Source organism: Carettochelys insculpta, chromosome 2 (genome assembly GCF_033958435.1).
Source record: "Carettochelys insculpta isolate YL-2023 chromosome 2, ASM3395843v1, whole genome shotgun sequence".
Taxonomy (NCBI): Eukaryota; Metazoa; Chordata; order Testudines; family Carettochelyidae; genus Carettochelys; species Carettochelys insculpta.
This window is the reverse complement of record NC_134138.1, coordinates 190,947,459-190,961,218: the sequence shown is the minus strand read 5'-3', so window position 1 is coordinate 190,961,218 and position 13,760 is coordinate 190,947,459.

Here is a 13,760-nt window from a genome sequence, read left to right as displayed (position 1 = left end):
TAAACTGCTCTAATGTACAGACAAATATGATCAGACTTTGCATGTTTGCCTGGGTGTGATAGGTCTGCATTAGAACAGAAAAGCTGGATTCAAGAAATGGCTAGCAGTTGTGGGTGGGATATTATCTCACTACGAAATTTCAAGTGTGTTGTCCAGCCCTGCTTGTTGAGCAAGCCATTCCACAAACTCCAATAGGATCTTCAGGAATCTAGAGAAATGTATAAAGATGCTTATCTTCTTGAGTCAGGGGCATTCCTTATTCCCTTGCTTTACTGAAGGCAGCCCTGTCCAGGGTTGGCCCCAGAATCCTCCTTAAATGGTGGTGTTCTTGACCATTGAAGGGGTAGCAGACAGTAATGTCTTGGGTCCTGATTGCCTCAGGGCTGGTGGAGGTTAAAAATGAGCTTCTTGCTTCCAGCCTATCATATAAATCCTCAACTAGTGGAGAGACCTGGTGACATTGTATGATTCCACACCCGCTCTCCGTCCAAATGGGAAGGGAGTGATTTTCCCAGGAACATCTGGTCAACGTACAGCATGACTGGACATAGGCAGGGCCATTACATGGTAGGAGAGCTGCTCCATAACTGATCCTTCAGCCCTGCTATTGATGCATCTTTGCTGGTTTCTGAAGGGCCCTCAGCCAGAGCCAGGAATCTGGAAGTGGCACCATGTGAAAAAGAAAAGCTTCAACCTCTCCACAGGTGGTGGGGAAAATCTTCAGTATGTGTCTGATCACAATTATTGTGGTTATTACTTTGTTATCCTGTAGCACCTAGGAGCTCCTGTCCTGGATCAGGACTGCACTGTGCAAGGGGCTGTACAAACAGAGCAAAAAGACAGTTTCTACCCCAAAGAGCTTACAAACTAAGTATCAGATGAGACAAAAACTGAATACAGACAGATGGGCAATGGCACCCCAGGCCCAGTGGCAGCAGTAGCTTTCCCTGCTGCTGCCAGGCCGCCACTCCCAGACATATCACCCTGGCCCCTGCTCTGGCTGCTGAGCTGGCAACATCTGTGGTTCATTGGACCATGGATGTTCCCAGACCAGAGAATAGCAGATTTCAGAGGTATATCCTGTAACTCCATTATAAGGATTTTGGGGGCAGGGTGTTACCTAAGAAGGGATCTGCTAAACTGAAAGAAAGGAGATGTGTGGGTTAGGGCAGGGAGTAGAGGATAGAAGCAGTAGGTATGAGTGAAAATGAAGTGAGGAGTGGAAAGGAACCAGCTGAATGTATGTGGAGTTCCTCACAAATTGTGTAGCCCCTTCTTTTCACTGGCCCAGTATGAGGTTGTTCAAGACAGGGGAAGCCTACCTTGTGACTTTGTACATGACTTTGTGAAAGTGAGCCTGAGGATCCTTTGTGTGTACAGTGTTGTGTCAGTATGTGTTCACCTCAGACCAGACCCAATCAGACAAACCAGCAGGTACAAGAGTTTATTCTTTAAAGAACACAAAACTGGAGTAGAGTCCAGCAGCCCCCTCTCTGTCTGCATGCTACATGCACCCAGCTCAGTCATTACTGACACCAGAGTAGGAGAGGATACATGTTAGAATTATAGAATCATAGGGTTGGTAGAGACCTCAGGAGGTCATTGAGTCCAACCCCCTGCTAAAAGCAGGACCACCTAAGTCTTCCAGCTAGGGCTTTGTCAAGCTGGGACTTAAAAACCTCTAGGGATGGAGATTCCAATGCTAAGTAACATATTTCAGTGCTTCACCATCCTCCTAGTGAAATAGTTTTTTCTAATACCCAAATTGGAGCTCCTGCATTGCAACTGGAAGCCACTGCTCCTCGTTCTGTCATCTGTCACCACTGAGAACATCCTTTCTCCATCCTCTTCAGGACCCTTTTCCCCACATCAGGAAGTTGAAGGCTAGTATAAAATCTCCCCTCAGCTTTCTCTTCTGTGGACTGAATAAGCCCAAAGCCCTCAGCCTCTCCTCATAAGTCAGGTGCTTCAGCTCCTGAATCATTTTGGTTGCCCTCGGCTGGACTCTCTCCTATGTGTCCACATCCTTTCTGTAATGGTGGGGAGGCCAGAAGTGGACATAATACTCCAGATGTGACCTCACCAGTACTGAATAAAGGAGAATAATCACTTCCCTCCTTTGGCTGGCAATGCTCCTACTAATGCATGCCAGCTAACCTTGGAAGCAACCAGGAAGTTCTCCCACCATGCTGCAGGTTGCAATCCACAACTTGTAGTTCCAAGACTTCTATTAAAGCACACTGAACCTTGGGCTACAATTGTTTCTTAGGCCGTAGCCAAACCGCTAATGCTGGCTCTAGTGGGTGCATATTTGTGGGAACAAAAAAGCAATAGCATAATATTGGGTTATAACCAATTAATTTTAAGATAGTATAGCAAATAAGACCTCCTAACACAGACTGCAGTATTGGAAGGGTATAAATGGGAACAGTGGGAGCTGAAATAGGCACTAGCCCTTAGACCACACTGAAATGCTTTGGAGGGATTAGATAGCTTTGGAAGACAGGAAGCAATACAAGGTGAAAACAGGAACCGTTCTTACTAAGAATGATTGGCAGCTCTGTGGAATAAGCTCAGCATTGTCATTTAACGTAGTAACTGATATTTTGTCAAGTTGTTCCCTAGCGTGTAGTCTTTTTACAGAGTAGGAGCAACAACGCCCTTACTCTGTGCTATTTTCAGTGTCGCTTTCACAATCTCAAGTGGTGTACTTAATACAGTTTCTGTAATACAAAGTTAAGTGCTGCTAGTATAGTAGTCTTTTTCGTAAACTCATCTATGGAGCATTGCATCCCAACAAGCAGTAGCAGGATTGCATACAGGGACAAGAGCTCTTCCAGATCAATCTGAAAAAAGCTGCAAGAACTATAAAGGGAAACATCTATAATCTTCTTTGCGTGGAATGCAAGTTACCGGCTTACCTGGTTTACAGTGTTGCCTTAGGCTTTTGAGCTAGCTTCTTAGCTGGGTGTAAATAGGCCTTCTCCACTGAAGTCAGTTGAGCATTGTCAATTTATACCAGCTGAGAAATCTCTGTCTTTAAACAAACAGTATCTGGAATTTTCAGGAAAATTTGGTTTGTCCCTCATTTTTCAGTCTTCCTCTTCTACCGCTCCATTTTTAAGCAATACCGTTAAATTTTTAGGGACAATTTTCCAGAACAGCTTTTAAGTTCTTGTTTTCTGAACATAGACAAGCATACAGATGAAGGACAGGATGTGACTAAAAACAATTTGATTGAACAATGAAGTTTTGCAAATATGTTTTTTATTTATTTTATTCCATTCCATTTTTCTATTACTTTTGGGGTAAAAGGTGATTGAGGATTGTCCTATCAATTTACGTAAGGCTTCTATGAGGGGAAGGCTGGAATAATGGAATTTGAAACAGGGCTGTCTTACAAAGTCTCTCAAGGCCAAGGGTCAAATTGTCATCCATTGATGTCAATGGGAAATGTTCAATTGGCTTCCTTGGAGAGAGGATTTCATCGTGTGATTTGAGTGATGGAGGACTCAGTCAAGGATATATGATCAAGATGTAGGGGCTGCATGGCAGGAGGTGAGGACATGAGGGTGGGAAAAAAGACACAAGGGGCAACTGAAAAGTACAACTGGTTTAACTTTCAAAGATGATGAGCACATGCAACTTCAGTGATATTTGTAGGGGTATTACACTTCTTAGAACCAGGCCACAACTGATTATCCAACAGATAAATGACACAGCAATATTAGTCACATACACACCATTTTATTATAAATTGTATGCATCTAATTATCAAGATATAATTATCTAAGAAAAGTTAAAATGCCTACAAATTATAGTTGAATAAACAAAAATACACTACAACTTTCCTTAAGTTCTCACTCATGTAAATGTTTCTTTTCCAAGCAAACTTGTAGATTGGCTGCAATTTTGTCCATATTGCCAGAAGATGGTTGCTTTTAGAAACTACTATTTTTATTGGTAGTGACCTGGGAAAAATACAGATTGGGGTGTGTTACTTTACAAATAATGAAATCCTCCCATAACTTACCTTGGTATAGGCCCCTTTCAGGGAATGTGAGAGACCCCAAAACAGTTTAATATTGTTCCAAGGAACAATTTTTCAGTGACATTTCATTCACATGTTAGATACAGCAGGAATTCCTGTATGAAGATTAAAGTTACCCATAGCCTTAAAGCCACAGGATAGAAATGTAAATTATAGATTCCATCATGTACCAATTACGTAACAGTCCATGGTTGTGGGTGTTGTTATGGGAAGGTTCTCAAAGCAGACTTGAATCAGGTGGCTAAATTAATCAGATACATCCCACATCAATGACTTTCCTGTATTATTAACATATCTATTTCTAAACACTTCTGAATCTTTAAGGCTCCTTACAAACTGTCTCACTGTACCATAGACTGACAATGTCTGGTGCATTGGGAGTTGTCACCTAAGTTGGTATCACACTGAAGAGACATTCCCCTAAGGACTCCCACTGAAATATTTGTCACCGAAAGGAACCCGACCGAGATGCATTTAGTTGTCTCTTCCCATTTTCCTGTAAAAGTCAACCAAGCCCAGCCTGATTCATCTCAAAATCCTCAGCCACCTTCTCCTTTCTTGCCTTACCCAACCCAGTGTTTAAATGTCTTTAATTGTTCTGTCTTCTGCTTTCACAATCCCAGCCTGCTTCTATCTTTGTTCTAGACATTTCTAGGTCTGGTCTGACTCCTCTGGGCAATTCTATAATGCCCTATTACAGAAGCCATTTTTTCTATTATGTTAAGCAAAAAGTGCCATCATTCTACTTTGAACATACATAAAGAAGGTCCTGCTGAAGTATTCCATTTTCTTGTGACTCTGGTTGCATCTATACTTGCATTACTTTTTTGAAAGAGGAATGCAAATTAGGGAAATAGAAAATGAAAATGAGGTGCAGATTTGCATATTGGGCACCTCATTTGTATATTCTTCTTTCAAAAGAAGAAAAGCAGTATAGACTCGGGTCTTTCGAAAGTAAATCCCATCTTCGAAAGAACCCTTCTTCCCTTTTTTTGGGGAAGAAGGATTCTTTCAAAGATGGGGTTTACTTTTGAAAGAGCCGCATCTACACTGCTTTTCTTCTTTCGGAAGAAGAATATGCAAATGAGGTGCCAGCTGTCCAATTCTACACTTCATTTGCATTTTGTATTTCCCTCATTTGCATGCCTCTTTCAAAAGAGGAATGAAAGTATAGATGCAGCCTTTATGGGATATGAGCCGTGTCTACACGTGCCCCAAACTTCGAAATGGCCACGCAAATGGCCATTTCAAAATTTACTAATGAAGCACTGAAATGCATATTCAGCACTTCATTAGCATGCGGGCGGCCGCAGCACTTCGAAATTGACGTGCCTCGCCACCGCGTGTCTCATCCAGACAGGGCTCCTTTTCGAAAGGACCCCGCCTACTTCCAAGTCCCCTTATTCCCATCAGCTCATGGGAATAAGGGGACTTCAAAGTAGGCGGCGTCCTTTCAAAAAGGAGCCCCGTCTGGACGAGACGCGTGGCAGCGAGGCACGTCAATTTCGAAGTGCCGCAGCCACCCGCATGCTAATGAAGCACTGAATATGCATTTCAGCGCTTCATTAGTAAACTTCAAAATGGCCATTTGCGTGGCCATTTCGAAGTTTGGGGCACATGTAGACATAGCCATGGTGACTAATTTGGTCAGCATCAAATCCTCCACAGAAGTTAAGCATTTCCCAGGTTGTGGAAATTTTGGCCCTTGTGCCCTTAGTTGTCTGTAACCATTCCAGCACGATTGGCAGCGCAATACATTTTGTAGAATAAATGTCCATAAGTCTATTGCTATGTATTTTACTTTTGTTCTTTCAGTTATTGTCAAGTTAAGTTCAGTGCCAGGGAACAAAGGGCTAATAACTGAAAAATGAGAACTGGAAGTTCAACCACCTTAAACTTCAGGTCACTTATTTATATCCATAAATACAAATATTTTAGGCACCTAAATTAGAAAATTGCCTCCTAGAACTTCTTAAACTATGTTGGGGGGTGGGGTTCACCAGTGCTCAGCTTTACTCTAACTCTATAGCTTTTGAGGTCAGTGAGAGCTTTGTCATTGATTTCAATGCAAACAAAATTAAGACTGACATTAACCCTACACATAGGATTAGCAGTGTATATTTGAATTGGTGTAAGAAGCAGCTTTAAAAACCTATTTAAAAACTAATCCTAAATCCTTTGACTGCAAGGAGATTAAATAACTAAAATAACTAGAGCTAGATGAGGGATGGAAACTTTGATTCAACTAGGATTTTGAAATTTGTCTCTATTTAGAATTGGAAAGAAACTTGAACTCTTCAAAATTTTCTGCCAAAGACAATCCTGGAAATATGATCAAAAACAGAAAATCTAAATGTTTCATTTAATAAAATCAAAATCAGATGATTATCTTCTAACATATATTTTTAAAAAAAAACTTCCAAGGGGAAAAAAACATTTCAAAATGAAAAATGAAACCATGTCACACCAAAGTGTTGAAAAGGGATATTTCAGTTTTTCTCTGAAACAATATTTTGGAAAACTCGGCATGACCGTGAAGCTTTTTTCAGTTTTGATAGACTGAACTTTCCAGAGAAAATCAGTTCTGTCTGTTTTTCCAACCAGTTCTAAAAATAACCTTCCACAAGCAGCTTAAAGTTCAGCACTTATTGATTATAATTCTCCATATCCTTTGCTTGTCTTTATTAAAGTTAAAAATAGATTTTTGACACTCTTTAGATGGTCATATCTATATGTGGAGAAAGAACAGAAGAGAGTATAAATTACATTAGTCATCATCTAAATTGGATCATTCTGTGCAGTATCCCTTTTCAGTTACTGGGTTTTCAGTGTGGGGATCTTTTCAGAACAATACGTGAGCAATGCCATCTATTATTGTCTACCAGTCATTCCAGTGATAGTGCATGAAGCTGTTACAGAGCTAAATGGGAAAGAATAAACTGGCTTTTTTTACACCACAGGAGCATGTTTCTATAAAAACCTACTGTTCGTCTCCTAATCCTCTACTTCAGTCCTACTATGTTCTAGACTCAGTGTTAACAGTATCAGTGACTTGAAAGAAATAAGGTCTTTTGAGTTTTTGCTAAGTTTTCTAATAGCCAGTATGCACAAGTTAACTTTTCTGTTCACCGTAACACAATATGGTGGAGCATGGGAAGCAAGACAAAGATCTGAATGTTTATAGTACAATAGCCCCTCTCTCTGGGTATGACTGTTCTGCACATGTGAGCACTTATGGTAGGTTCTGAGACTGGAAGTCAGGAGAGAGGCAAAATCATAGTCAGATTTAACCTGTCCGTAAATTTAGAGGTGCTCAGATGTGGAGACTTGCTTCAGCTTCATACAGCAAATCCTCAGCTGGTGTTCCCTGGGGTAGCTCCATAGCCTTCCTAAACTGAAGTCAGGATTATGACAACTCAGAATCTGGCTCACATGGACTAGCAGTAATGTTCTCGTATGTGATAAAATCTAGGCATTTGATACTGGCCCATTTCCAGCTGACATGGCATGTGACTGATGTGGACCATGTTGTTGTTATTTTCCTAAATTGTCATAGTGTAAAGTATCATAAAGTCACATCACAATGAGGACAAACAGGACACACAAATAATAAGCAATCCTATAGCACCTTAGAGACCTATAGCACCTTAGAGACTTGTGGCTAAGACCCACTTCCTTCCTAAGACCCACCTCCTCCCCAGGAAAGCTCACTACCTAATAAATAAATGTTAGTCTTTAAGGTGCTCCAGGACTGCTTGTTATTTGTGAAGCTACAGATGAACACAGGTTCCCCTCTGAGAGCCCCGAGTCACTAGCTAGCAGTCTTCTCATAGCCCTGAGACACATGCCAGGCTGCTTCCTGAGCAGCAAGCCTCATCATCAAATCAAATCACACTCATGGTAGGTGTGTGCCCCTGCCACCAGTCCCTGCGAACTGCTTCAGTCACCTTTCTCCCCTTATCCAATTCACATGTCCCACAGACACAGACTTTTTGTCTAATTGTTTTGACAAGTCTAGCTATTAGTCCAATTATTCTATAAATGTGGGTGAAACCCCCCCTCTTTAGTCACTTGTGAGGTATAACTGGCATGCAGCAATTCAGCAGCAGATAGCCTCTTCAGGTTTTTTTTCTTCTTCATGTCCATGCATGTGCAAAGATGCTGAAGAGAAGAGACTGCAGAAAAACCCTTTTATACTTCATACTAATCCATTTTTTTCTCCAAATGTGTATGAGTGTCACAGTCTAGTTCAGTATCAGAGAGGTAGCCGTGTTAGTCTGTAGCTTCGAGAACAAGAAGTCTTGTGGCACCTTATAGACTAACAGATATTTTGGAGCATGAGCTTTCGTGGGTAAAGACCCACTTCATCAGATGCATGAGTAGGGGGGTGGTTTCAGATGGGTATTTAAAGAGTGGGGTCCCAGTAAAAGGGAGGGCCAGAGCTGACAAGGTCTATTCAGCAAGCTGGAAATGACTTGTTTTTTCCTCTTTTGATAAGTGCTGTTGATACTGGGCCATTTCCACCTTGCTGAATAGACTTTGTCAGCTCTGGCCCTCCCTCTTACTGGGACCCCACTCTTTAAATACCCCTCTGGAACCACCCCCCCACCCACACATCTGATGAAGTAGGTCTTTGCCCATGAAAGCTCATGCTCCAAAATATCAGTTAGTCTGTAACGTGCCACAAGACTTCTTGTTTTTCTCGAGTCCAGTTCAGTGTCTGATCGCTCAGTGATATTTAGCATCCCTTTGTAGTTATGCTACAGGTTGTACCTCCCTCGTCTGGCACGCTCAGGACCAGATCAGTCCCGGGCGAGGGATTTTGCTGGAAGAGGGGTGGTCAATGCCCTCAGGGCTCCCCTCCTGTCCGCCAATCACTTTCAAGCCACTTTCAAGCCTTCCTGACGGCTTCCCAATCTGTGGTTTCCTGGATGCTCCTGCCCCACGGCTCCCCAATGGCTCCCTGGATTGCAGATTTGCAGCCCCCCACAGCTCCCCAGCTGGCTCTCTACAGCACTCCCTTTCCCCACAGCTCCCTGGCCCTGCAGCTGCCCAGCTCACTCCTCAGCAGCTCACCAGCCTGTGGCTTCCCACCCCCACATCTCCCCAGCTGGCTCACGGCCCTGCAGTGCCCTGGCCACCTTCCTGATGGCTCCCCAGTTTCCCAGCCTCACTGTTCCCCAGCCATTAAGGCCCCAGTGCTCATCGCTGGCTCTCCAGTCACAGGGGGGCCCTGGCTTCTGCTTTCCAGCTTCCTCCTCCTGCAGAAGCCAATGGGGGCTCTGACCCCAGCCCCCACACTTAAGCAGGGGTTCTGCCCCAGCCCCCATTTCTGTGCTGCAGCAGAGCCAGCGGGGATCCCAGCTGTGGCCCAGGCCAGGATGCCAGCCACTGCTCCGGCCCCAGCCCCTGCCCCACTGATGCATGTGTCCCCCATCACCCCATAGTCATTCATGACAATGGACGCTGCCAGGTAAGAGGATTCTGGATTTTACAGGTTGAACCTGCGCCAATCTGCATGCCAGGGACATAGCCATCACCTAGTGGTCTAATGAATCCATGCATAAAGATATAAAAATAATCCAGGTTTTTGGCCTTATGTGAAGGACAGATCTAACAATTCTTTCCTCGGTAGTTGTTCAAAAAGGCATATAATGTATGTTGTTTTTTTCTGTTCTTTTCGAAATACACTCATCCCTTGTTAAACAAGTGCTTTACTTATGAGTACTCGCTTAAACGAGTGACACATATACTTACCTTAGTTCACTAGACAAGTGAATTCCCCCTGCTAATACAAGCCTAAGCCCCTCTCTGCAGCTCCAGCCTGCCATAGTTTGACACCCCCACAGCCCCAACATGTGGCAGCCTGACCCTCCCCACACTGGCCCCACAACACCCTGATCCCCCTTGCCGACCCCACGGCCCCAACCCTCTGCAGCCTGAGGGCCCCGCCCCCCGCCAGGCCTGCAGAACTAACTTGCAGCAGCGTGACCTGCCCCCCCGGGGGCCCAGTAGACTTAACCCGCTGCAGTCTGACCACCCCTGCTGACAGCCCAACCTACAGAAGCCTTAACCCGCCACCCACCCCATGGACCCAACCTGCAGCAGCCTGAACCCCCCACCCATCTCACAGACCCAACCCACCACCAGGTTTTAACCCTCCTTCCCACTCATGTCCCCAAACTTCCCCCAGACTTTAACCCTCCCAAACCCCAAAGCCAAGGTTCACTTACCTTTCAAAAGCAGCGCCACCTGCTGCCACTCCTTCCCTGAGTTAGGAGCACTAGGAACCAATCAGAGACTTTTACACGTATTTTAATGGTAATTTAGTGTCCCTCTTGTGAGTTTTCGCCTACGAGCAGAAAGTTGTGCTCGTAGAACAAGGGATGAGTGTAAAACTAGAGGACCTGTTGCAGCCCTGTTTGCAAGTGGAAGCTGGGCTGGAAGAATGCGGTAGACAGAAACTTGTAATGCACATCCCAAGTGTATAGGCTGGGCCCTGTGATGGACAGGGGAAGGGCTGGGACTGTTATGGGGTGGCAGGAAGAGTCTGTTGGGGGGCTGTGCCCAGCCCCGTGCTGGTTGGGGGAGGGGCTGGCATGGTGTGGAGGGGAGGGGACTCCATTGGAGGGTTGGGCTGGGCCCCGCACTGGCTGGGGAAGAGGCTGGGGCTGGCATATTGCTGTGGGGGGGCTCCACTGAGGGGCTGGGCTGGGCCCGCACTGGGTGGTGAGGAGGCTGGCGTGGAGTGGGGGATGCTTTGTCAGGGAGCTGGACCAGGTCCCATGCTGGCTGAGGGAGGGGTTGGAGCTGGGACTGGGGCTGGCAGGGAGGTCTGTTGGGGGCTAGACAGAGCTCTGTGCTGGCTGAGGGAAGGACTATCACAGTGTGGGTAGGAGGCTCAGTCAGGGGGCTGGGCCAGGCCCAGCAGAGGCGGGGGGAGGGGCTGGGACTGGCTGGGTATGGGGACTCCTTTGGGGGGCTGATCCTGGCCTCACGTTGGGTTGGGGAGGGGCTGGAATGGTGCAGGGGGTGCTCTGTCAGGGGGCTGGCCTGAGTCCCACACTGGATAGGGCGCTGGCGCCAGCAGGGTGCAGAGGGAGTGAACGTTCTAGAACCTTGCCCAGATAGACGTGGACGGACACAGCATAAATAATATATATGATGCTTTGGAATCCAAGCCCATTCATAATCTATTTTTTTAGAAATATTGTCCTTGGACTTATTACTGTAGAAAAAGTTAGAAGGAAAAATTGCATAATAACGGACCAAAGCCAAAAAGGATCTCAATTTTATGATATTTTAAGGCACAGTTAATTTAGACAGAAGAACATAAAAATGGCCCAACTGGGTCATTCCAAAATTTTGCCTGTTCCCTGTATCCTGTCCTCCAACACCAGCCACTGCTAGTTGCTTTGCAGGGAATTAACAGAACAGGTTAATATTGAATTGTTTTGTACACCTTTCTCATATCCACCCTTAAATGTCTACACACCAAAGTTATTTTAAAATGACAGTGCTTATTTAGAAATAACTTTGCTAGCATCTACATAACTTATTTCAAAATCGGCAAACCTCATTCCACAAGGAATAGCACCTATTTTGAAATAGCTATTTTGAAATAGGGGCTGCATATACAGAAATAGAGCCTATTTTGAAATAAGCCATAGCAGCCATGTCTACACTAGCCAGCTATTTTGAAGTAGCCGGCCCAACTTCGAAATAGTGTGAGTCACGTCTACACACGCCGTGCACTACTTCGAAGTTGAAATCGACATTAGACAGCAAGACATCAAAATCACTATCCCCATCAGAAGAGGGCGTGGGTCACGGGCCAGGGCCCAGTACTAATGGCTGTCCTCTTGCTTCCCCGCTCTTTCCGCAGCCACACCATCCAAGGGCCACGACAGCGCTGCCATGTCCGTCATGCCAGACAGCCCGCCAGGGACGTCACACTGCAGCAGCCAGCTGGAGCTGGGACCAACACCGGGACAAGCCCACCACCGCCGGAGCCAGCCATGGGCAGCTGCTGACCCCCTCAGGTCCTTGCTACCCTCTGGCACCAGGTTGAGGAGGGAGAGCACTGCCTCCAGTTGGAGGAGAGAGCACTGGCCTGGTGTCAGGGGGCCTGGGGGTCGTTTCTGCAGATTTTCAACTGCATCACTGGGACCCTGGAGAGGATCACAGACTGACTGCTGCCCCCCAACTGCTCCAGCTGCCATTCTTCCCAGCTGCCCCCCTGCACTGGAGCCCACTAAAGAGGGCTGTGGGGCTCAGGAGCCAGCCCAGCCATATTTGCCGGTCCTCCCGGCTCCACCCAGCCCCAACGGGGACTCCGGACCAGGACTCCAGACCCTCCAAAGCGGATGAGGGGCTGTGAGGGGCCAAGGACTGGGCCACTCAGGCCCCCCACAACTATACATAGTTCCCCCCACCTCTGTTGTAAATAGTTGTGTCCCACCCCACTTTAGGTAGCTGTCCCCCCATGTACATATTTCCCCCATGTGTTCATATCTGTAAATAATTGGTCTACAGCTTTGGGTTCTTAAATATTATTTCTCAGGTTTATTTTTCCAAAATGTGTGTCATGTGCTCTTTAGGGGTGCAGTGTGTGGGTGGTGTTGGCAGTGAGAGAGGCTCTCCAGGGAAGGCCGCAATGGCACTCACCCTGCAGCCTGGTCAAAATGGGCACACAGGGCTTCCTGGACCCAAATCCCCTCGTGGTGGGCCTGGCAGCTGGGGGCGGTGGCTGGCTGGGGGCAGGCTGTGCCAGCCTCCACAGCCCACCCATGCACAAAGGCCTCCCCCTTGCTCTCCACCAGGTTGTGGTGCTCGCAGCATGTGCTCACAGCCTGGGGAATTGTTGAGGAGACCCACGTCCAGGCAACTGAGGAAGCAGCGCCAGTGGCCTTTGAGGCAGCCAAAAGCCTGCTTGACCACCTGGCGTGCATGGCTCAGGCAGGTGCTGAACCCCTCCTGGCTGGCATTGTGGTGGCCCAAGTTAGGGGTGCATAAGCCAGGACTGGAGGGGGTAGGCCGCATCCGCCACAAGGCAGAGGGGTATGGAGGTGTCCCCCAGAGGGCTCTCCCTCTGGGAGATGTAGGTCCCTGCCTCTAGCCAGCAGCACAGGCCCAAGTTCCTAAAAATGCGGGCATCAAGGTTGCTGCCAGGCCAGCCAACATACATGTTCTGGAAGTGTCCCTGGCTGTCCACCATGGTCTGGAGGACCACCAAGTAGTAGCCCTTCCTGTTCATGAAGCATCCTCCGCTGTGGTCCAGGGCATGGATGGGGATGTGGGTCCTGTCCAGTGCCCTGAAGCAGTTGGGGAACCCCATGACAGCAAACCCCTTGATGGCCGCTTCCAGGTCCCCAAGCTGCATGAGCCTGTGGAGCAGCAGGGCATTCAGAGCACGGACCACCTACATGGGGAGGACATGGGCACCCGTGAGGGTGTGCAGGGTGTGCCTGGCCACTGCCTCAGACTCCCCCCTCCTCCAGCCCCCTCACATTCATGACAACAGCCACAACAGTGGCCTTGCCCACACCGAACTCGTGTCCTACAGATCAGTAGCTGTCTGGAGTGGTCAGCTTCCAAACAGTGATGCCTACCCATCTCTCAACAGTGAGGGCACGCCGTGTACGGGTGTTCTGGTGCCTCAGGGCAGGGGTGAGACACTGGCAGAGCTCAAGGAACATCTGCCAGCTCA